The sequence below is a fragment of the Equus przewalskii genome, chromosome 14 (assembly GCF_037783145.1).
Source record: "Equus przewalskii isolate Varuska chromosome 14, EquPr2, whole genome shotgun sequence".
Classification (NCBI taxonomy): Eukaryota; Metazoa; Chordata; class Mammalia; order Perissodactyla; family Equidae; genus Equus; species Equus przewalskii.
Window position 1 is genome coordinate 59768807 of NC_091844.1, and position 22476 is coordinate 59791282.

Genomic DNA, 22476 nt, shown 5'->3' on the forward strand with positions numbered 1-22476 from the left:
AATCACGGGATTTTTACACTTAGATCAAATTCCACTTTTGTTAGTTTTGACCCAGCAATTCAGCCTGGACATCCGTTTTTAAATTAAGCTTTTATTGTTGTTTTTTAAAAGACTTTCTTAAAAAGTCTAAAGAGGGCCTAGTCTTCTCTTTCGCCAGACCCCACAGTCAGGAAACAATCTGTAATACCGAATGGCCGTTTACTCCACACTCAATGTGGGTAAAGGCATATGAGGAATACCCTCAAAAGCCGTCTTCTTGGCATTATGAATCCAGATACAGTGGAATTCTGAAAATAACCCAAAAGACTGGACATCATTTGACCATCTACACATTTCTGAGATGATGGAGACACTAACCCCCAAACACACACCTTGGCCTGTAGATTATAAAAATTTATTAGGTGAGCCCACTTCAGGGTATTGCTAAATTCCTTAGCTGGCAATGAGCTTGGTTTTCATCAGAGACAAGCTGCCTTAAAATAAGGCCCTTGAAAGGACTTACTCCAGACCCTTCGGCAGGGGAGCTGCCAAGTAATTTCAGGGGAGAATTCAGTTGCTCTGGAAACAGGTTCTGACAATGGCTCTGTGTGCCAAAGGGCTGAGCATGCGGAGGGCACTGGGTTCCCGCCTCTTGAATGATACTTGAGGCTTTGCTCTCCAAATAGATGACTTCATTCAGACAACAATGGTTTTTTTCCGAGAAGCTGCCAGTTCATACACATTATAAAATAAATTCTCTCATTGACATTGGAGTGGCAGGAACTACAAACATTGCTTTTAAAAAGTGAGTTGGAAAAGGTAAGCTGGAAAAGGAACAGAATTTCTTCCAAAAAGAATTTGTGGTAACCATGGAAACCAAACACCTAATCAGCCATCACTTTATCAACCCCAGTATTGATTAAAGAGGTGTTAAGCTGTGCACAATGACTTTATCTTGGGAAACTTTACCCCAGCCTGAACGCGGTGTTCAGAAGCCTGGGTCCTAGTAATGTCTAAGTCTTCTCTTAGCCCTCTAGGATGCCACATCTACTAAAGGAAGAAAAGATCCAGCAGTTAATGAGTCCTTATCTAAATAAGGTTTTTAACATTACTGGTTTTTAACATCCCACACCCTCCGTCTCCCAAGGGGTACCAGAGATCAGGGGTACAGACAAGGAGGAGCCTTTGGACATCATTATTCTCCCTTCAATGCAAACACCAAGGAGAGAGGGGAATCAACTTCTCCCGGTTATGTTCGGCCTGAGCCCACATGTGCCTTGGCTGTAAACACACCTGGGTGATGTGGTGAAGATGAAAGTTTGCACATGATGAAACTGTTTCATTATTCCTACGACCTTAAGCCTTTGATTCCTTTCTGTGTATCAGCTGTCCTTAATTTTTTCTGTAAAAGCCCACATGGAGCAAAGGCTTTGCATGCCGCATGTGGTCTCTGTCTCTTCCACATCCTCTTCCTCCTCCTCCTCCTCCTCCTCCTCCTCCTTCTCTTCCCCCTCCTTCGCTTTCTATAACGCTTTAAAGCGTCAAAACCATTCTTACCTTGCAGATTTGATCTATGGACCATAATTTGTTGACCCCTGCTCTATATCATGCTAAAGAAACTCTGACATCTCAGCCCCATAGAATATAAGCCACTGTTTAGTCCAAGTTTCAGTCAAGCAATCAAGCACACCAGAGCCACTTCCAGCCAGTTAAGCTAATACGTTAAACCCAAAATCTCTGGTAAATGTGCTCATTTCAATAAATTCAGCCTGACCTCATATTAAATTCTGTCCTCCTTGATCTAATACACTTAGAATTTATTCGCACACATAGTCCGTACTCCCTAGGTTTCAGCTGATATAAATTAACTAGATCATGAGCTTCTCTTGGAGTATCTGCTGTCTCTTCACAGGTCAGGTTTACACTTCTGCTCCTGTACATGATGGGATCAGACTCTAGCTGTAAGTCCAGAGGTAATGAAAAGCAGTTCTTGATGGGGTTGTATCTCACTAGACAATAGGGTTATGTGAGATTAAACAGAGTTTTCAAGCAAAGGAGAGAGAATCTCAAACTTGGAAGGAGGAGCTCATTCTGCTAGCAGGGAAGGTTCAGAAACACTTGGGAAGGGTTCAAAAACTTCAGCTTTCTTGGGACCAGCCCAGTGGCGCAGCGGGTAAGTGCACATGTTCCGCTTCTCGGCGGCCGGGGTTTCGCCAGTTCAGATCCCGGGTGTGGACACGGTACTGCTTGGCAAAAGCCATCCTGTGGTAGGCATCCCACGTATAAAGTAGAGGAAGATGGGCATGGATGTTAGCTCAGGGCCAGTCTTCCTCAGCAAAAAGAGGAGAATTGGCAACAGTTAGCTCAGGGCTAATCTTTCACCAAAAAAAAAAAAAAAAAATTTCAGCTTTCTCTGAGTCCACACACAATATCCTCATTCTAGATCTCAGGGTCCCAATCAAGTCCCTAACTTTCACAAAAGAAATTAGGCAAGTCTGTGATTTCAATTTACATTGTAATTCTGCAATCCACACAATTAAATTTGGGATTTGGCTTTCAATAATATTTGTTCCACAACTATAAGAAATACAATGGCCTTTTATAAGGCAATCATAGAAATCCTCTGGTTCCCTGAGACTTAGGCTGAGAATTTTGAACTATCAGCAGCTGAGAGCTTGTCATTTTCTTATTATTCCTCCAGTGCAGACTGAAAAAGCCATCTCATGCCACAGTCCTTCTTGTCATTATTACTACAAAACAGTCAAGTGTAGTGGTCACTTTGACCCCAAGGAACTTACTTTAACAGGAACTTTATCCCAAGTGACCATAGTTGCTGATTTAATGATTATGCCACTGCATCCCATTTTCCTTTCAAAAGGAGCTCAGCGCTACATTCGGGGCCAAGGTCTTAACCAAACCAATCCAAGAATTCCATCATTTATAGTTTGTTTAACAGGACTATTCCTTCCTTCCACAGCAAAGGAAGGAAGGGAGGGAGAGAGGGAAGAAAAGAAATTACACCAGATATTTAAACAGAGAGGGTTTAATACAAGAAATTGTTTTCACAGGTGTTAGAGAAATGAAAGAACAAAAGAGAGAACTAAGATAATCTAGAGATGATAACCAAAGAAAGACTCTACAACCCTTAGCACTAGGTGAAGAAAAGACAAGAGGTTGGGATTATCAAAACCTAGAAGCTCAGAAGAGGGGCACCCATTAAGCTGGGGCTCAGTCCTCTGAATAGGTCATACTGCTCAACGGCTGATAGAATCTCAAAATCTCAGAGAAGGAGCCCCATGGTGCTGGGAAAGGGGAAACACCTGGCTACCAGTGATATATCTGAGTGAGTAAGATAGAGCTAGTTCTGACAAAGCTAGAAGAAGCCAAAGACAAGAGTGAACTTCTAAAGTCAAGGCAACACTGACAAGACCAAAGAGAAATATGGAAGCCTTTACTCCCTGGCTCCTGCCTTCCATTCTCCCTCTAGAGATAGAAATTAACAGAACCCGCTAGGAAGCCAGCTGTCAAAAGAGTCTGGGATATGTGTTTGGCAAAGCTCTAACCTCAGCATCACAGAGCATAGAATTGTGGGTTTGGGGCTCAGAGTCAATAGGTAAGTGATCAGCACAGATAGTAGTATGTTTCTCAGTTCCTCCTGTTTAAAATAGGTCTGGTATCTTCTATGATGCCTTTCAACACTCTCTGCCTTTTTCACTCAAAATTTTACAATTCCATTCTTGCCAGTAATACCTGGATCCAAGTCTCAGACAGGAGAACCACGCCTACAAAGTGAGAAGTCTGCTTCTCCACACACCATCTACGAATGACCACAATTTAACTTGAATTTTCTTAGCTCGGTTCTATTCTTGGTTTTGGCAGGTATGAACACTCAGGCAGATCTGTTACCTTAACCATCAAAATGTGTTTCTTAAAGTATATGCTGACTAGAGCGTAGAGATAAATACCACAAAAATGCTAAAACAAGGCCAGAGAAGGGCCAAGCTCATAGCACACTCTATAGAATGAGTCTTGGGGTAGCCAAGAAGCATCTATAAAACATAATAATAAGAACAGTAGTAAAACATATTGAGCTAAGACACTAATTACTAGGCACTAAGTTACTTATATGTATTAATTCATTCCATCCTTCTACACTTTGTGGTAGGAGTTAATATTATTCTTATATTACAGATGAAGGAATTGAGAAACTAGCCTCCACTAGCTTCATCTACATTTTAAAACATTATATAAACTCTAAATATAATATATACAACTATAGAATATATATATATTTACATAGACATATAGACAATGTATATATCTATATTTAACTTCCTAGGCTCACCCAGATAAAGAACTCAATAGCTTGACAAACAATGTTGCATTGTGTAATGGGTGTTAGACAGAGAAAGAGCCTTTGGCAGTTTCTTTGGTTCTGTTCCAGTAAAAATAGAGAGCAATGAACTTGCTCCAGATTCTGATTCCAGAACTTTCAGAGGCTGGAGATAGTGGTGATCTGTCTGTGAGGCCTCTGTGTTTATCATTTCTCAGAAGCCAGCAAGCAGACCAGGCCACCTGCCAGTATATGGTTAGCACATTTATGTAAACTGGTTTGTCAGCCAGGTACCAGGGCTTTTCCTAAGTCATAACTTCCAAACTATGTGAAAATAAAACCACAATGTTAGCCAAGATAGCAATAAGAGACCTTTCTTTGTATACCACACTAGTAGCTCTGCAAAAAGGTATGCAACGTAATTTTGTGCACTGTAACTGGCTGTCCAGGCAGCTCAATTCCTTCTGATCTGATATGTCTCTCTTCCAGCTGTTTTGAATTTATTTTCTATGGACAAGAACAGAGTGAGTGAGAAAGTGAAGGATATTTTGATATTTGTTAAAAGATACTGAAGCCTAGTTTCTTCCCAAATCATTTTGGAGTCCTATCCAGTGGGCAAAGAACACATCAAATGAATTCACCTCTAAGAGTCTAGTTCTCTTATTGGAAATTCTCAATTTCTAAAAATTGAGCTAAGAGGATTTTTTTCGGTTAACCAATCATCAGATAAAACTATACATGCCTACAAAAAGTAATGGAAAAAGATTATTCAATTTTGCCTTAAAGTTCAATTTCATAACTTCTACTTCCAGTATATGATATAGTAACTGGAACTAGATTTGCCTTCCTACTATAAATTACCTTTTAAAAAGACAAAATACATGAAACAACTCTTGTCAAATGTGAACTGCAGACTGAACAGGACTTGATCCCTGAAAGAAAGGAAACAAATGAGATTAGCTCTAAAAATGTCCCAGCTAGAAAGCTACCTGGAGACTAGAATGTATAAAAATGGAACCCAAGTAGATCACAGGATCTCACTGAAGTGAAGAAATAATATTAGAGTTTGGAGAGGCTAGGGCAGCTTGCATCTGCAATGGAAAGTACCAGAGAAGAGAGAGTTACACAGAGAAAGAGCTCCAGAAATCTGCATAGGTGGCCCTTTGAGTCTTTGGCAGAATGTCCAATTCCACATATGTGTGGTAAGACACCATGAAACCAGGCAAAGAATAACTATGAGTGAAAGAACAACTAACAAGGAGCTGTAAGCCGAACAATTCCCAGAACTCATACAGGGCTGGGAGTCATCCAAGTTCTAACCAGTTGTGGTGGAGAAATCTCATTGAACAAGCAGGGCATTTAGAAGACACTCCAGAAGTATTAGGGCTAAACTACGCTAAAGTAAGGCCACTGCAGACCCACACTAAAAACAAACCTCAAAAGGATTGAGCTGATCTGCAAGTAACTTAACTGACTGCCAAAATAAAGTCCAACAATCTTTAAAATGAGATACCAAAATCCAATTAACAATGTGACATTCACAATGTCCAGTATCCAATCAAAAATAACTAGCCCTGATAAGCAAGAAAATGGGACATGTAGCCAGAAAAACTAATAACTCAATAGAAAAATATGCAAAATTACAAAGATGACAGAATTCGCAAAGATTTTTAAAAAGTGATAATTAAATGTGTTCAAAGATTTAAAGGAAAATGTAAACAAAAGAAATAGATAAATTAAAGATATAAAAGAGAACAAAATGGAACTTCTGGAGCTGAAAACCACGTTATCTTAAATGAAAATTTTACTGATGAGATTAACAGCAGATTACACAGTAAAAATGAAAAGATCAGTGAACATGAAGACATAGAAATAGAAGGTATATAAAATAATGGACAAAATTTTTATAAATTTGGTGAAAAATATAAACCTACAGATCCAAAAATATCAACACAGCTCACACAGTATAAACACAAAGAAAATACATTAAAGTACATCATATTAAAATTGCTGAAAACTAGAAATAGAGAAAAAACACTAAAAGTAGCCTGAGGAAAGAAAACCACATTTGACACAGAAGAACAAATAAGAAAATCACTGACTTCACATCAGAAACAAAGTAAGCCAAAAGACAACTGAATGACAGTCTTAAAAGTATTGAAAGGAAGAGAAAAAGTAAACCCACAATTCTATGTCCATCAAAAATATTGTTCAAAAGTAAAAGCAAAGGGGCCCACCCAATGGCCAAGTGGTTAAGTTTGCATGCTCTGCTTTGGCGGCCCAGGGTTTTGCCAGTTCGAATCCTGGGCACAGTCATGGCACCACTCATCAAGCTATGCTGAGGCAGCATGCCACATGCCACAACTAGAAGGACCCATAACTGAAAAAAAAAAAAAAAAGCACAACTATGTACCAGGGGGCTTTAGGAGAAAAAGGAAAAATAAAATCTTTAAAAATAAAAAATAAAAGCACAATGAAGACATTTTCAGACAAACACAGGCTGAGAGATTATAATCAGCAGACCTACACAACAATAAGTGTAAAAGGAAGCTCTTGGGGCTGTAGGAATAATTATAACAGATGGAAATTCAGATCTACAAAAGGGACAAAGAACTCCAGAGATGGTAAGTATGCAAGCAAATATAAAAGATATTTTTTCATTTTTAAATTTCTTTAAAAGATAACATATGGTTTAAACAAAAATAATAATGATGTATTGTGAGATTTATAATACATGTATAAGTAAAATGTATGACAACAATAGCACAAAAGATGAGAGGGGAGAAATGGAAGTATATAACTTAAATGTTTTTACATTACTTGTAAAGTGGTAGTACATTACTTGAAAGTAGACTATGATGGCTTAAAGATGCATGTTTTAAATGCTAGAATGACCAACAAGCAGGAAAGGAATTAGCCAATATTGGAAATAAAATAGAATGCTAACTTGTTCAATCCAAAAGAGTCAGAAAAAGAGGAAAACGGAGAAAAGAAAATATGAGACAAATAGAAAACAAACAACAAGATGATAAACTTAAATCCAAACATATTGATAATATATTAAATGGTCCAAGCACTACAATTAAAAAGCATAAATTATCAGATAATATTTTTTAAAAACTAGACCCAATTATACACTGTCTATGAGAAATACACTTCAAACATATTGAAACAGAGATGTTAAAAATGAAAGGATGGAAGAATACATGCTGTGCAAACACTATTCATAAAAAATCTGGAGAAAATATATTAACTTAGACAGAGTAGACATGAAGACAAGAAAGATTAACAGAGAGAAAGAGGTACATTTTCTCATGATAAAAGGGTCAATCTTCATGAAGACGTAAGCAATCCTAAATGTGTACGCATCTAATTTTAGAGCTTCAAAATACTTGGAGAAAAACTGATAGAACAGACGGGAAAAACAAACAAACCTACATGGAGACAAAGATTTCAACAGTCCTCTCTCAGTAACTGATAGAACAAGTAGACTTTTTTTTCTCCTGCTTTACCTCCGCAAACCCCCCCTGTACACAGTTGTATATCTTAGTTGCAGGTCCCTCTAGTTGTGGGATATGGGACGCCGCCTCCACGAGGCCTGATGAGCTGTGCCATGTCCGTGCCCAGGATCCGAACCCTGGGCCGCTGCAGTGGAGCACGTGAACTTAACCACTCGGCCACGGAGCCGGTCCCTAGACTTTTTTTTAATTCAGCAATAATAAAAAGTTCTGAAAAATTCAAATAACTTGACCTAATTGATATATTTTTTAAACACTACATGTAACATGATAAAATACACATTCTTTTCACGTGCAGATGGAACATTCACCAAGATGGACCTATGCTGGATCATAAAAGAAGTCTCAATACATTTTAAAGAATTGAAATCATATTGAGTGTATTTTCTGATGACAATGGAAATAAACTAGAAATGAATAACAAAAATATGACTGGAAGATCCCCATATTTTTTTAAATTATGTAAACCACTTCCAAATAAGTCATGGATCAAAGAAGAAATCACAAAGAAAATATGAAAATAGTTTTAACGGAATGATAACAAATACACAACACATCGAAATGTATGGGGTGCAGCTACAGCAGTGCTTAAAGGGAAACATATGGCTTTAAACGCTTACATGAGAAAGCACAAGGTTTAAAATCAATAATCTAAACTTCGTACTCAAGAAGCTAAAAAAAAAAACCCCACTAAGTTAAACCCTAAGTGAATAGAAGGAAAAAAATAATAAAGAGCAGAAATCAATGAAATAGAAAACAGAGAAAGAATAAAGAGGTTTTTCTCTCTCTCCCTGCTTTTATCGCTCACTCTAGGGGTACCCAGCTTCATGCTGTTGTGAAGAGGCCCGTGTGGTGAGGAGCCAAAACCTCCTGACAAAAGTCAGGTGACGAGTTTGGAAGCAGATCCTCCAGCACCAGGCAGCCCTTCAGATGACTTCAGCCCAACCAACGTCTTTACTGAGCCCTTATAATAGAGCCTGAGCCAGACCTCAAGCTAAACTGCTCCTGGATTCTTGACCCACAGTGGCTGTGTGAGATAACAAATGTTTGTTGTTTTAAGCTGCTTTTAAAAATAGAGAAAATCAATGAAACCAAAGGTGGTTTTTTGAAGAGACTTGTGAAATCCTATCTAGACCAATCAAGAAAAAAAGAGAAAAGTTTCAAATTATCAATATGAGATATGATGCAACATCACTATAGATCCTGTGGAAATTAAAAGGATAATAAAAGAATATTATATGTTATTATATATTACTTAATGACAATAAACTCAACAATTTAGAATAAATTAGCAAATCTTTTGAAAAGCATAAATGACAAAAACTAGCATAAAAAGAAATTTAAAATCTGAATACTCCTATATCTTTTAAAGACATTAAATTTAAAATTTTAAAACTTTCCCCAAAGAAAACTCCAGGCCTAGGTGGCTTAACTGGTAAATTATATCAAATGTTTAAGGAAGAAATATTATCAATTTTACACAAACTACACAAACTGAAGAAAAGCCAGTATGATCTTGACACTAAAATCAGATGAAGATACTACAGGAAAACCTTGGACTAATATCCCTCATTAACATATGTGCATTAATTATTAACAAAAGATTACAAAATAGAATCTAGCAATCTGTAAAAGGATAATACATCATGACCAAATGGGAATTATCTCAGGAATTCAAGATTAGAAAGCAATGAATGTAATACACCATATCAATGGAATCAAGGAGAAAAACTCTATAATCATGTTAATAGATGCAAAAAAGTGTTGGAGAAATTCAACAACCATGTGTTTTTTTAAGTCCCTCAGTGAACTAGGAGTAGAAGGGAATTTTCTCAACCTAATAAAAGGCATCTACAAAAAAAAAAAAACCAACAACAACTACAGCTAACATCATACATAATTCCAAACTGACTGTTTTCCCTCTAATATTGGGAACAAAGCAAGGACGTGTGATCTCATCACTTCCCTTCAGAGTTGTATTGGAGATCCTAGCCAGTGCAATAAGGCAAGAAAAAGATGATAATAGGCATACATATTGGAAAGGAAGAACTAAAACTTCCTTTATTCACAGATAACATGACTGCGCATATTTAAAATCTAAAGAATCTATAATAAAAAACTATTATAACTGATAGGTGAATACAGCAAGGTTGCTGGATACAAGATTAATATTTTTAAACATTCGTAAATCCATATGCCAGTGTAATGAACAAATGTAAAACAAAACTCAAAAACAATGCCAGTTACAATAGTATCAAAAACCATAAAATACTTAGACATAAACTTAAGAAAAGATGTGTAAGACCTCTGCACTAAAAACTACTTTACCTTTCTGAGAGAAATTTTTAAAGCCCTAAATAAATAGAGAGACGTACTATGTTTACGAATCAAAAGACTCAATATTATAAATAGGTCAGTTTTCCCTAAATTGATCTATAGAGTCAATGCAACTCTAATCAAAATCCGAGGAAGCTTTTTTAAAGAAATTAACAGGCTATTTTTGACGTTTATAGTGACATAATGCAAAGGACCTACAATAGTCAAAATAATTTTGAAAAGGAATAACAAATTTGGAGAACTTAAACTATTTGAATTTGAGACTGTCTATAAAGCTACAGAAATGGAGACAGTGTGGCATTTACATAAAGATAGGCATGTAAATAAAAGGAACAGAATAGACAGTTCAGAAATAGAACCAAACACAGTCAATTAATTTTCAACAAAGGTGCCAAGGTAATTCAATAAATAAAGGATAGTGTTTTCAACATAGTTCTAGAAAAACTAGATACCATATTTTTAAAAAAAAAAAGATAAACTTTGACCTTTCACACAATACACAAAAATTAACTCAAAATTGATCATAGAAATAGAAGTTAAAACTATAAAAATTCTAGAAAAATACATGAGAGAATGTGACCATTCTCTTTGTGACCATGGGATAGGCAAAGATTTTTTTAGCTAGTGCAGATAAAAAGCACAAAATAGGGGCCAGTCCCATGGCCGAGTGGTTAAGTTCGTGCGCTCAACTGCGGCGGCCCAGAGTTTCACCTGTTCAGATCCTGGGTACAGACATGGCACTGCTCATCAGGCCATGCTGAGGCAGCATCCCACCTGCCACAACTAGAAGGACTCCCAACTAAAAATATGCAACTATGTACCAGGGGTCTTTGGGGAGAAAAAGGAAAAAAAAGCACAAAATATAAAGAAAAAATTATAGATTAAACTTTATCAAAATTGAAGACTTCTTCTAGTCCAAAAACACCATTAAAGAATAAAAAGACAATCCAGAAACTGGGAGAAAATATTCACAATACACATACCTAAGGAAGAGCCTGTATCTTCCCTTTATAATTAGACAGGAAGAAGACAAAAAAAAAATTTTTAATGGGCAGAAGATTTGAACAGAAGATATATCACAAAAGAAGATATACAAATGTCCAATAAATGCATGAAACGATGCTCAACACCTTTGATCGTCAGGAAAATGTGTATTTAAACCTCTATACCCTACTGAATTACCTAAAATTCAAGACTGATACCGTCAGCTTTGGTGAGGATGTGAAGCTGCTGGAACTCTCAGACACTGTTGGTGGAAATGTGAAACGAAACAACTACTCTGGAAAATAGAATGGCAGTCACTTATAAAGTTCAACATATAAAATTCCCATCTGACTCAGCAATCCCACTCCTAGGTATTTACCCAAGAGAAACGAAAATGCTTATCAGCTCAAAAACGTGTACATGAATGTTCATAGCAGCTTTATTCAGAATAGCCAAAAAACTGCAATCCAAATGTCTATCAACTGGAAAATGAATAAACAAATTGTAGTATATTCATCCAGTGGAAACTGCTCAGCAATAATGTTGATACATACAACAAAACGGATAAATCTCAAAAATATTATGCAAACAAAAGAGCATATGCTACGAGATCCCATGAAAATCTAGAATGGGCAAAACTAATCAATACAAAGCCAGATCAGTGGTTTCCTGAGGCCAAGGATGGCAGGGATTTACCGCAAAGGAGCAAGGAATTTTTTGGGTGATAGAAATATTCTGTGTCTTGATTGCGGTGATCGCCACACAGTTGTACACATTTATCAAAATTTATTGAACTGTACACTTAAAATGTTTGCATTTTATTGAATGTAATTAGACCTCAATAAAATATTTTAAACGTGAAGAGATAAATCAGATGTCACAGAATGACCAATGTATATTTTACCATTCAGACTGGAATACAAGATTTGGAGATGATAGAGCGTTCTGACAGGCCTACTTCCAGGTGGACTGTCCTTACTGTGATCCTTTTGTCTTGAGCAGTGCTGTACCTATGACAAACTGTATTTTCCAGACATGGCATATCCACAATACGACCTTGATACTCCTCCCATCAAAGAGTGGGGCTGTGTTCCCTCCCCTTATTTCCAAGCTCTCTTGTGACCTGCTTGGAACCAACAGAAAGGCAGCAGAAGTGACACTGTATGACTTCTGAAGCTAAGTTAGAAAGGGTGAAGCAACATTCCCCTGGGTCACTGGAACACTAGCATTAGAATCCACCTAAGCAGGCCCCTCCCTGAGGCCACCGTGCTGTGAGGAAGCCCATGTTATCCCAAGCGAAAGACCCCATGGAGAAGCCCGGAGCCTGCATGGAGGGAGAGATGCCCAGCCAGACTTAGCTCCTGCAGGCGCCTGCTGTTCCAGCTCCAGCCACTGACTGGCTACCATCCCTCGTGAGACGCCATGCCAGAACCACCCACCATAGCCCTTCCCAAATTTCTGACCCACAGAAACTGTGGGGTGATTTGACATGCAGCACAAGCAACTGGTACAACGCCCGCAGCAATACCACACAGACACAGTGCTCAAAATCAAGGGAAGGAGGAGCTGGGACACCATCACTCTTCTTTATAAGCCTTGAACTAGTCCCCTTTTGTCGGGCTCACTGCTCCCATGTAGAAATCAGCACACCTTTTACTTCAGAGACTGACTAAACACGTGCATTGAGTGACTCCCTGTTACCCAATGAGAGTGGCATTGAATTAATCACCATTCAGACAGCCTGGCTTTTTTACAGGAGTGGTGACAGATAAACTGCTAAGCCCACAAGCACAACACATTCCTCTTTTCTGCACCCTGGACTCGCTCTAAGACTTCTGGAAAAAGAATTTTACCGAAAGTATATGGGCAAACGGGATCGCCCTAAGCCGGAGGGCACTTCAGAAACACAGACCTGTTGTCTCTTTCTCAGTGAAGGTTCCTGATATACATTATTATGTAAGACATGGCACTAGACCAGGAGCTGGCCCAGACAGACTTTGAAAAACAATTCCACCTCAAAACACATCAATCTTGCTGCGTCGGCATGTTGACAGATAAGCTGAACTTCAGGGAGGCCTACCCACTGGTAGGCGTAAGTCTCACCATGGCAGGTAATGGGCAAACTGCCTTTACCCTGATCAAAATCCATCCATCCATGTCTGCTTGGTAGCCAGCGTGAAATAGGTTGAAGCAAACCAAAAATGTAGCCACAAAGAAGTGCACACAAACACACACACACACACCCCTTTCTCACTCACTAGTCAAGGAAAGGGTACAAATAGAAATTAAGTATGTGCATGTGTTTATTTTAAAGTGGGTGTTTATTTGCCAGTTTCCATAGGAAATAAGTGAGCTAATACTATCTTCCAAAAGTAAATACTTTTATGCAAAACTCCCTAAAACTGATCCCAGGCCGAGATGCCTGCTGCAGCCTCCTCCCGCCCTCATACCTTCGGACTCTCACACTGCGGTCCACAGCACATAGGATTATTAACAGAGCATGGCCTTGCCTCATCCCCCAGCCCTTTTGAAAGTTGAATGACAGAGTCTTTTGTCTTACTCTCGCCAGATCCTACCGCTTGAGACAGGCCATAAAATCTAACGGGAACCCAGAAATGCGGGGACTCCTGGAGGTTTGACCCTGTCAGTTCCTCTTGGCCATGGACACCAATTAATCCCCTCCTTGGGTCATTTGTGGGATTATGTAAACCAGGAGGGCCGGAGTCTGCTGTTGGTTGTATTCATGTGGAGCCCTATAAGTTTTGTGTTGCTGTCCTTTTAATAATGTTGTTTTTTGTATTTGTTTGCTTGTCCTAATAAAGAACTATTTTTAAGATCCTACTCACCAACCACTCTCTCCTTCATCCACACCACCAACAACCTTTTAACATCATCTGCCTAATTTTAAAAGAGGCAGATATTTCAAATGTCCATGTAATGATCGCAATGTATTTTTTATCAACAAAGGCTACATTTTCTAGGCACCATCCTTTTTTGGAAATGCGGTAAGCTCCTGACATTTTGAGGGGACAGGTCCAGAGACCTTCCCCAAACTCAAAATCTCAGACATAGGAATGTTTACTCTGGCCTCTGGCTCTGGGTCAAGAGTCCTGAATTTCCCTTGTATGTCATCACTCCAACCACATTTTGACCCGGATAAATGTATATAAATGGAGAAAACATAACCAACCACAGACTGATACTCGGAAAAAGATTAAATTATTGAAGATAAGTATGAAGGGAGACCTGAATGGAATCCAAGCTTTCTGCTCTTACTAGGAATTAAGCTCATGCATGTTAAAGATCAGTTGAAGTAATTAGGCTGACTACAGAAAAATTATTCAGACTTTTATCATTACAAAGTGCATATTCTGTTATTGCTCAACGTACTCACTGGATGAATTCTAGTCTTACTATAAATCTTAAAGCCTTTATATGTCATTAGAACATAAATGTCAAAACACTGTACATGTCACCCAAAATATATGCTTGCAAAGACTGTTAAAGAAACCAAAATAAGTATTCAGGAAAGCATTCAAAAGAGCCCATTGATATGGAAAAATTGTACTCAACCAAAATGTCCCCCAAAAGCAATTAAGGAAATAATTGTCCATCCATTCAATGAACTATAAGGTAAACATTAAAATTATTAGTGTGTAATTCATTGCAGTGTAGATACCAGTGTCCCAAAGGGCCCTGGGTTCTTTAGGGGACATTACTCCATTCACTCAGCTTAAGCCCCCATTCAAAAAATAATCCCCTTAGACAGCTAAACACTCCCTGCTTGCAGGCACTCATTCTATTTATTCATTTATTCAGCAAGTTCCAGCATATCAGTCCTGGAATGCTAACCTCATGATTGAGTTTAGTCAAGAAATAATATTCTACATGCAACCGCCATCATCTTCAGTGATGCGCTGACAACTTTCAGTTTGGAATCTCAACTCTGCCACTGGTGTATGACTTTGGGAAAGACAATAACCTGTCTATTCTTTAGATTCCTTATTTATAAATAGAGAGGATAATACATCTCTTTGAGAGTTGTAAGGATAAAAAAAGATAACATATGTAGAGTGCCTGGCACATAGATAAGACTCTAGTGACAACTCTTACTAGTGTTCTTGTTACTTCAACATAAAGCCATTGTATCTGCCTATCATTCAACCATTTACAAACATACAAAATCAAATGTAATTTACACACATAAGAAACATGCTATTTATCTTCCTTAGATATATATAATTCATGGTAGAAATTAGATGGTCTCTTTTTCCATGGTGGAATTTCAACCAAGACCTTCTGTGCGCTCTATGCTTCCTCAAACCTGGGCCCGGAGGTTGAGGATGGATATGTCATATCATTACAAAAAGAGAAAGGAATATTCATCAAAAGCCAATTACACACTAGGCACTGTTCGAGGCATGTATACACTTTGTCATGTTGCTATCCTCATTGTAAAGGTGAAGAAGCAGAGGCTCAGAATGGTTGAGGAATTTGTCCTAGATCCCAGCAAAGTAAATGACAGAATCAGGATTCATATTAGGGTCAGTTCAACTCCAAAGACCATACACTTTCCATTATATTCAGCTGCCAAGTTTAGTTTCTTACTGCAATGTCATGAACTATTGTTACAAGAAAATGAGACCACTGTTTACTATCCATCAGGGCTAGGCTTTAAATCAAGCCTAAGGATATAAAACTTATGACCTCTACATCTTAAATAAAAACCCATTTGAATTAAAACAAAACAATGGGAAATGCCTTAGTAATAATATTTGAAAAATCTTCAGAATGTGAGCTATCAACTGGCTTTGTTTAGTGGAATGTCCCTGCGCAGAGATGGATGGACGTCTGTGGGTGTCAGAGCGGTCAGTTTTGCCAGAGTGGAATGCGTGAGTCTAAAGCCATGTGTTCTCCCTTCCTGGTCGCCAAGCCATTGTTCAAATCTACCATAATTACCCTTTTCTACAGTTTGTAAACCTTCATCCCGACAGGATTACAGATTCTGACTAGGCTTAATTTTAAATAGAAAAACAAATTAGTTTCATTCTTTCAGTATATGAGTCATGTAGGCAGAGAAAACTGTGCCTGGCAGTGCTTTCTCTGCTTCTACAATGCTCTGATAATGCACACTTCCCCAAAGAGCCACTACCCAAGGCGGGGCCCCAAAGGGAGTGGCCTTCTGCCTGTGCCACCATCACCAGCCCCTGCCACATGCCAAGGGCTAGCTCTTAACCCAGCACCTGGTGCGTAATGGATGTTCAGTAAATATTTCTTCAATGAATAAATAAGTGAAATCATGTCTGCCCAAATCAGCAAAGGAACTTAAAATCATTCCCCCTTGATTTCTTCATAGTAAGGTTGGCTTTTCTTTCTACCTGCGCCTCATGCCTCCCAGCTGATGTCTTCCAATGCACAGGCCCAATGCAGTTCCAGGTTTTCATCTTTAAGGTCACGAGACCTGTCTGCCCCCCAGGTCTTGAGAGGCTCAAAATAGAGCAGGCTTTCAGAAGCTTGAGGGTCACACTGTATGCCCCACGCCCTCAAAAACGGGCAGAGGGAATGTGTCCAATTTTCATCCTTGGCCGCATACTAAGATCATTTGAGAAGCTTTCAGAAAATAGAAACATTAGGTCATACTCCAGTCAAATCAGAATCTCTAAGGACAGAGCATGGGTGCTAACATTATTTAAATATCCACCTGGTAATTTGAAGATGCAGTCAAGATTGAAGGTCACGAGGCTGGAGGAGGCCAAGAAAAGAGAGATCAGCCCCACACAAGCAGGAAGAAGTGTCTTGCTCTCCTGGAAGGGGAGGGTAAGAGGATGGGAAAGGTAATATGGAGCAGCAGCTACTGCTGTTGGCCAAATGCCCTTTCCTAGCGCTATCGTCCTCACTGCTACCCTTCCTACTTCCACCATCCCTCCTCCTCCAAATGGTCCTGGAGCTGCAGTCTCACCTTGGACCAGACAAAGGGAACCTGACCCAAGCATCCTCATCTTTTGAAACGGAACTAGCCTACAGGTCCTGATCTCTACCCGCCATCCCAGCCCCACAAACCCTGTTCTCTCTCCACCCCTCCTTAAAACTGGAGGTTCCAAGTGACAAGCCCCAAATGAGTACTGATGCATTGGTGCATAAGCCCACGGCACTGTGGAAAGTACCAGATCTTGCGAAGTCCCCAAGGAAAGCTAGAGGTGGGAGCACAGCCAGAGACACAAAATGTCGGAGCTCCTTATGTCCTCTGTGTTATGAGAAAGTCACTGATTCATCACACTGGGAAAAACACCTCTTAGACCTAGCATGGCATAGGAAGTACACATACACACCACACACACACACACACAATTTAGAGGCTGAAGCCCTAGGTTCACAGCCCAACTGTTATGGACTAAATGTTTGTGTCCCCCGAAATTCCTATGTTGAAGCCCTAACCCCTAGAATAGCTATATTTGGAGATGGGCCCTCTAAGGAAATAACTAAGGTTAAATGAGTCATAAAGGTGGGGCCCTGGTCCAATAGGATTAGTGTCCTTATAAGAAGAGACACCAGAGAGCTCACCAGCTCTCTCTGCCACTTGAGGACACAGGAAGAAGGTGGCCACCTGCAAGCCAGGAAGAGGGTTCCCACCAGAAACGGACCCCGCCAGACCTTAATCTGAGATTTCTAGGTTCCAGAACTGTGAGAAAATAAATGTCTGTTGTTTAAGCTAGCCAGTATATGGTCTTTTGTTACTAATACACCAACCTTAGACAGGTCACAACATCACCAAACCTCAGTTTCCTCGTCAATAAGAGACAGATAAATCCTACCTGTTCGTAAGCATCAAGTGAGGTAATGTATACTTTAAAGGCTCTGCAAACAGTAAAGTATTAAATAGGCACTAATTGTTCATCATTCTCCATCTCTCTGCCCTTGTACTTTAAGCCTTCTGCTAGCCAAGCATTTACCACATTTTATGAGATTGAATTGTTTTTTTCTGTCTCCCCTGTCAGACTGGAAAATCCTTATGGCCAGGAGCCAAGTCTCACTCATCTTTAAATCCCCAACACCAAGGCACACAGTCACTGCTCAAGAAACGATTATGGAACAATCCCCGGGTGGCACTGATACCCTTTCCCTGTGTCCCATAGCACCTCACTTAGCATCAGGTACTGAAGGTATTAATTTTTGTATTTTTCTTTACCACTAGAGTGTAAGCTCCCAGATGGTGGAGATCACATATTATCATTTCTGTATCCCTAATGACTAGTACAATGCCTGGTACCTGGTAGGAACTCAGTAAAAGTTGATGGAAACAAGGGAAATGATTCATTTCTTTTGGAATTAGCATCCTTGAATATCAGTGTTGACAGCTGCCCTGTATTTTCAATCCACCATCTCCAACAGAACAAATTTCATGCTCTTCATCCCACTGAGTCTTTTTTCCAAAGGGCTCCTATCAGGTCCCAGCTCATGCAGCTCTTTTATCCTATTACAACCAGCAAAGGATCTGAATGCACCATTTTATTGTACAAATCAATACTATCCCCCAGAGAACCAAGACTAGTCATTTATACCAACAGCAGTTGCTATGCAACTACCCTGCAAATCTCAGGTTGAAAGATTCAGGGCTAAGGTAGTGATTTTTACCACCTGGAAGGGAGTGTAATTTCTAAGGAAAAACACACTGTTATGCAGAGTCACTCAATCTTCTTACAAAAGGAAATTTAACCACATCAGAAAAGTATACTTTCTAGGTTTCCTTAACTATGCATGTAATGCATGTATAGCCTTTATAGAAACAGATGTGTATTTTTAGCTACTGGAATCCAAACACACACCATATATAAATTTATGCAATTTATAAATATTTGGATATTTATAAACATGCATATGTATATTAGAAAAAGAGTAAATACCATTTATTTTTATGCCAAAGAAGTTCCAGGAGGGTCAAATTATCCATTTCTTTGTACAGAAGTAAACTTTTAATGTAAGTTTCTAGGGGCTGGCCCAGTGGTGCAATGGTTAAGTTCACACCGTCCACGTTCGTGGCCCCGGGGTTCACCAGTTCGGATCCCGCATGCAGACCTGCGCACTGCTTATCAAGCCATGCTGTGGTAGGCATCCCATATATAAGACAGAGGAAGATGGACACGGATGTTAACTCAGGGCCAATCTGCCTCAGCAAAAAAAAGAGGAGGATTAGAGGCCGATGTTAGCTCAGGGCTAATCTTCCTCAAAATAAATAAATAAATAAATTTCTATTTTCTCAAGGCAAAAAAAAATCCAGAAAATACAGAAATATTTAAAGAAGAAAATAAAGAAGCTATGTTAAATTGCCTACATAAAACCATTGTTAGTATTTGCTGTGTAGCCTTCCAGATGTTTTATATATATAATGTTCTTAATGTTCTTATGTATGTATAAACATCTGGAATATATATATATATAAATAATGTTCTTAATGTTCTTACATATGTATAAACATCTGGAATATATATATGTTTAGCTAGTTAGTTAGAATATATATATTCTTACTAAAATGGAAACATATCATATGCATAGTTTGGATACCTCCCTTCTGTAAAACTTCACACCATACCATGGATGTCTTTCCAAGTCAACATATAGTTATATCATTATTTTTAAGGCTGCATATCTCATAGCTTAAATATATCATAATATATTTAATTGTTTGCCTTTTGTGTCTATTTTTCACTATTATAAATAACATTGTGAAAAACATCCTCATGCACGCATCTTTGAAAACTCGTGTGGTTTCTTCTGTAAGATTAATTTATGCATCAGACCAGGGATTATGTGCTTATTTTAAAGCTTTTAGAACATTTACACAAAAATAACCTAATATTTGACGTTTATCCCCAAAATCCGAGTTTTAGGTCGATACAAACTTAGTCAAATCTTTACACAATTTTAAATATTTAAAAAATAATAATCCGAGAGTTTCAAGGACATATTCTGAGAAAATAATTTTAAATTTCTCCCCTCATTTTGCTGTTTAACAATCCACTTTATATCTGCTGCCCTTTGCCAAACAAAGCAAGCTGTCTTTCTTTGCTCCCTCAGTTGGTACTTCCAGCCTCTACTTCCTATGGTTTCTCCCCATGATCTTACCTGTTGTCACCAGATGCACTTTAGGATTGGCTATTGATGGCTCTACCAGGCTTACAGCCAAGTCTGAGGAATAGCTTCAGAAACCCCATGTAAGATCTGGAACAGGTTCATGAGTCATGTGCATATGAAAGCTGAATGTCCTAAAAACATTTAATTTGGAGTATATTGACGGTTACCTTCCAAAAGACATGATCACTTCCATTCAAACTTTCTTCTTTGTTGAAAACAGTTAAAAGACTAGTTTCCCCACTTACAACCCCGCCTTGTTTTTCAAAGTCAACACACACGCTTCTGCCGGAGTAATCTTCCTTACTATGCAACTCTGATCACTTCAGATCCTGTTCAAAAACATGAAGACTTCCCACACCAATAAAATCCAGGGTCCTCAGAAGAGCATTCCAAGTCCTTCCAGTCTTACCCCATACCAATCTTACTCCTATAATGGGCTCTTTGCCATTCTGTAAACAAAATCTATTTCTATTCCACACGTTTGCCCACACTGCTCCTATTGCCCTGTACTTTCCACGTTCAAGCACATTTTTAACTTGCCCCAAAATCTATCCATTCTTGAAAGTTTCTTTCTTAAGTCACCTTCTTTAAGAAATCAGCCCCATTTCCTCCAGTCAACATAGAATTTCTCCAAGTAACCAGAATCAAGAAATACCCAAAGTATCCAGGACCAGGTGGTAGAGCTGTGGGTCCAGACTTGCTAGTAACATGTAAAAGTTTAGTACTCCATTGCATTAAAGTCATTCTCAAACAATGGAAACTGAAAACAGTGAAACGAAATTGGGCCAGCAAGAGGATCATAAGACTACATGATTAATTTTTACCCCCTTCTTTCTGTCTCCTAATAACACTCCGCAGCCCCTGGCCCAAAAGGTAGGGGAAGAACCTTAATAATTCCCAGGTGGTGTCAGAGCCCTCACTTCCATGCACTTCCCAGATCCCTTCCTTGTTCCTTCACCCCACTGAATCCTAAGAAACTGAATGTACAGACAATGGCCGGACTATACATAAAAACAGCACTGTGACCCACAACATGCGAACTTACTGTCTGAAGCACCAGTCCAGGAAGCCAAAAAACAACCCCTGTAGCCATCAGTTCAAAACGGCCAAGACTTGACTAATAACTGATATTTCTCTAATTTCTGCCCTCACTTCTAACTTAGGACCAGCCAGAGAAAGCCAAATATGAACCCCTAACTAATCCCATAGGATGCCCCACTTCCAGTTAGCCCATCGAAACTTCCCCATGTCAACAGCCTCCAATCAGGGCATACCTAAAGCATTCTCTTTTTTCTGCTAGAAAGCTTTTCCACTCCTCTGCCTGCCTTTGTCTCTGCCAAATGCAAATGATGGTGACTGACTCCCTTGTGACAGCAAGCTCTGAATAAATAGCCTTTGCCTATTCTCATTTGAGTAGTCTTCGTTTATTTCCACAATCCCAACTCAAGCCCCAGTGCTGAGAGGTGACTCAAAAAAGTTTTCTTTTTTTTCCTTTTTTTTGGGGAAGATTAGCCCTGAGCTAACATCTGCTGCCAATCCTCCTGTTTTTGCTAAGAAAGACTGGCCCTGAGCTAACATCCGTGCCCATCGTCCTCTACTTTATATGTGGGACGCCTGCCGCAGCATGGTTTGACAAGCGGTGCCATATCCACACCCAGGATCTGAACTGGAGAACCCCCGGCCACCCAAGTGGAACGTGTGAACTTAACCACTGCACGACCGGGCCGGCCCCAAAAAAGTTTTCTAATAAACACCCTTCATGGTCTTGACTCAACCTGCAGTGGATGGACTATGGTGACCAAAGTTTAGTCCTTTTTCATTGTCAAGGCCCAGAGGCCAGTGAGGCAGCCCAGAGTGCCCTAGATCAAAAAAGCCTGGACCCCTGGCTGTGGCCAGGAGTCCCCTCCTGGCTCTGCCATTAACTTGCTGTATGATTTCAGGCTTGTCTCTATGTTTCAATCCCCCATCCATAAAGTGGGGACAAATCCTATGCTCGTTCACAGGCTTAGTCTAAGAATAAGACGGAATACAATGTACAACTGTGCTTTGAAATGGTTCCTAATTATGAAATGTAAGATGTTACAACGGTCACATGCAGCCCTTCTTTCAACACCCCCTGGTGTCTCAGACATGGGAGAGATCAAATAGGGATAAAGAAGGAAGAAAAAAAAATTGGCTCAAGGCACACTAGCTGGA

General features: G+C 39.2%; 1 long non-coding RNA gene across 4 annotated transcripts in view; it reads right to left on the reverse strand.

The window, feature by feature from the left end:
- Positions 1-22476, reverse strand: part of LOC103548405 (uncharacterized) — a 74390-nt gene that overhangs the window by 46468 nt on the left and 5446 nt on the right. For 3 of the 4 annotated variants that reach the window (XR_011526585.1, XR_544241.2, XR_011526584.1), the window contains exon 1: positions 4325-4443. The exons of the other annotated variant lie outside the window; for it this stretch is intronic. This is a non-coding gene — a long non-coding RNA (uncharacterized lncRNA). Of the gene's footprint in view, positions 1-4324; positions 4444-22476 lie in introns of those variants that run through there. 4 annotated transcript variants of the gene reach the window in all.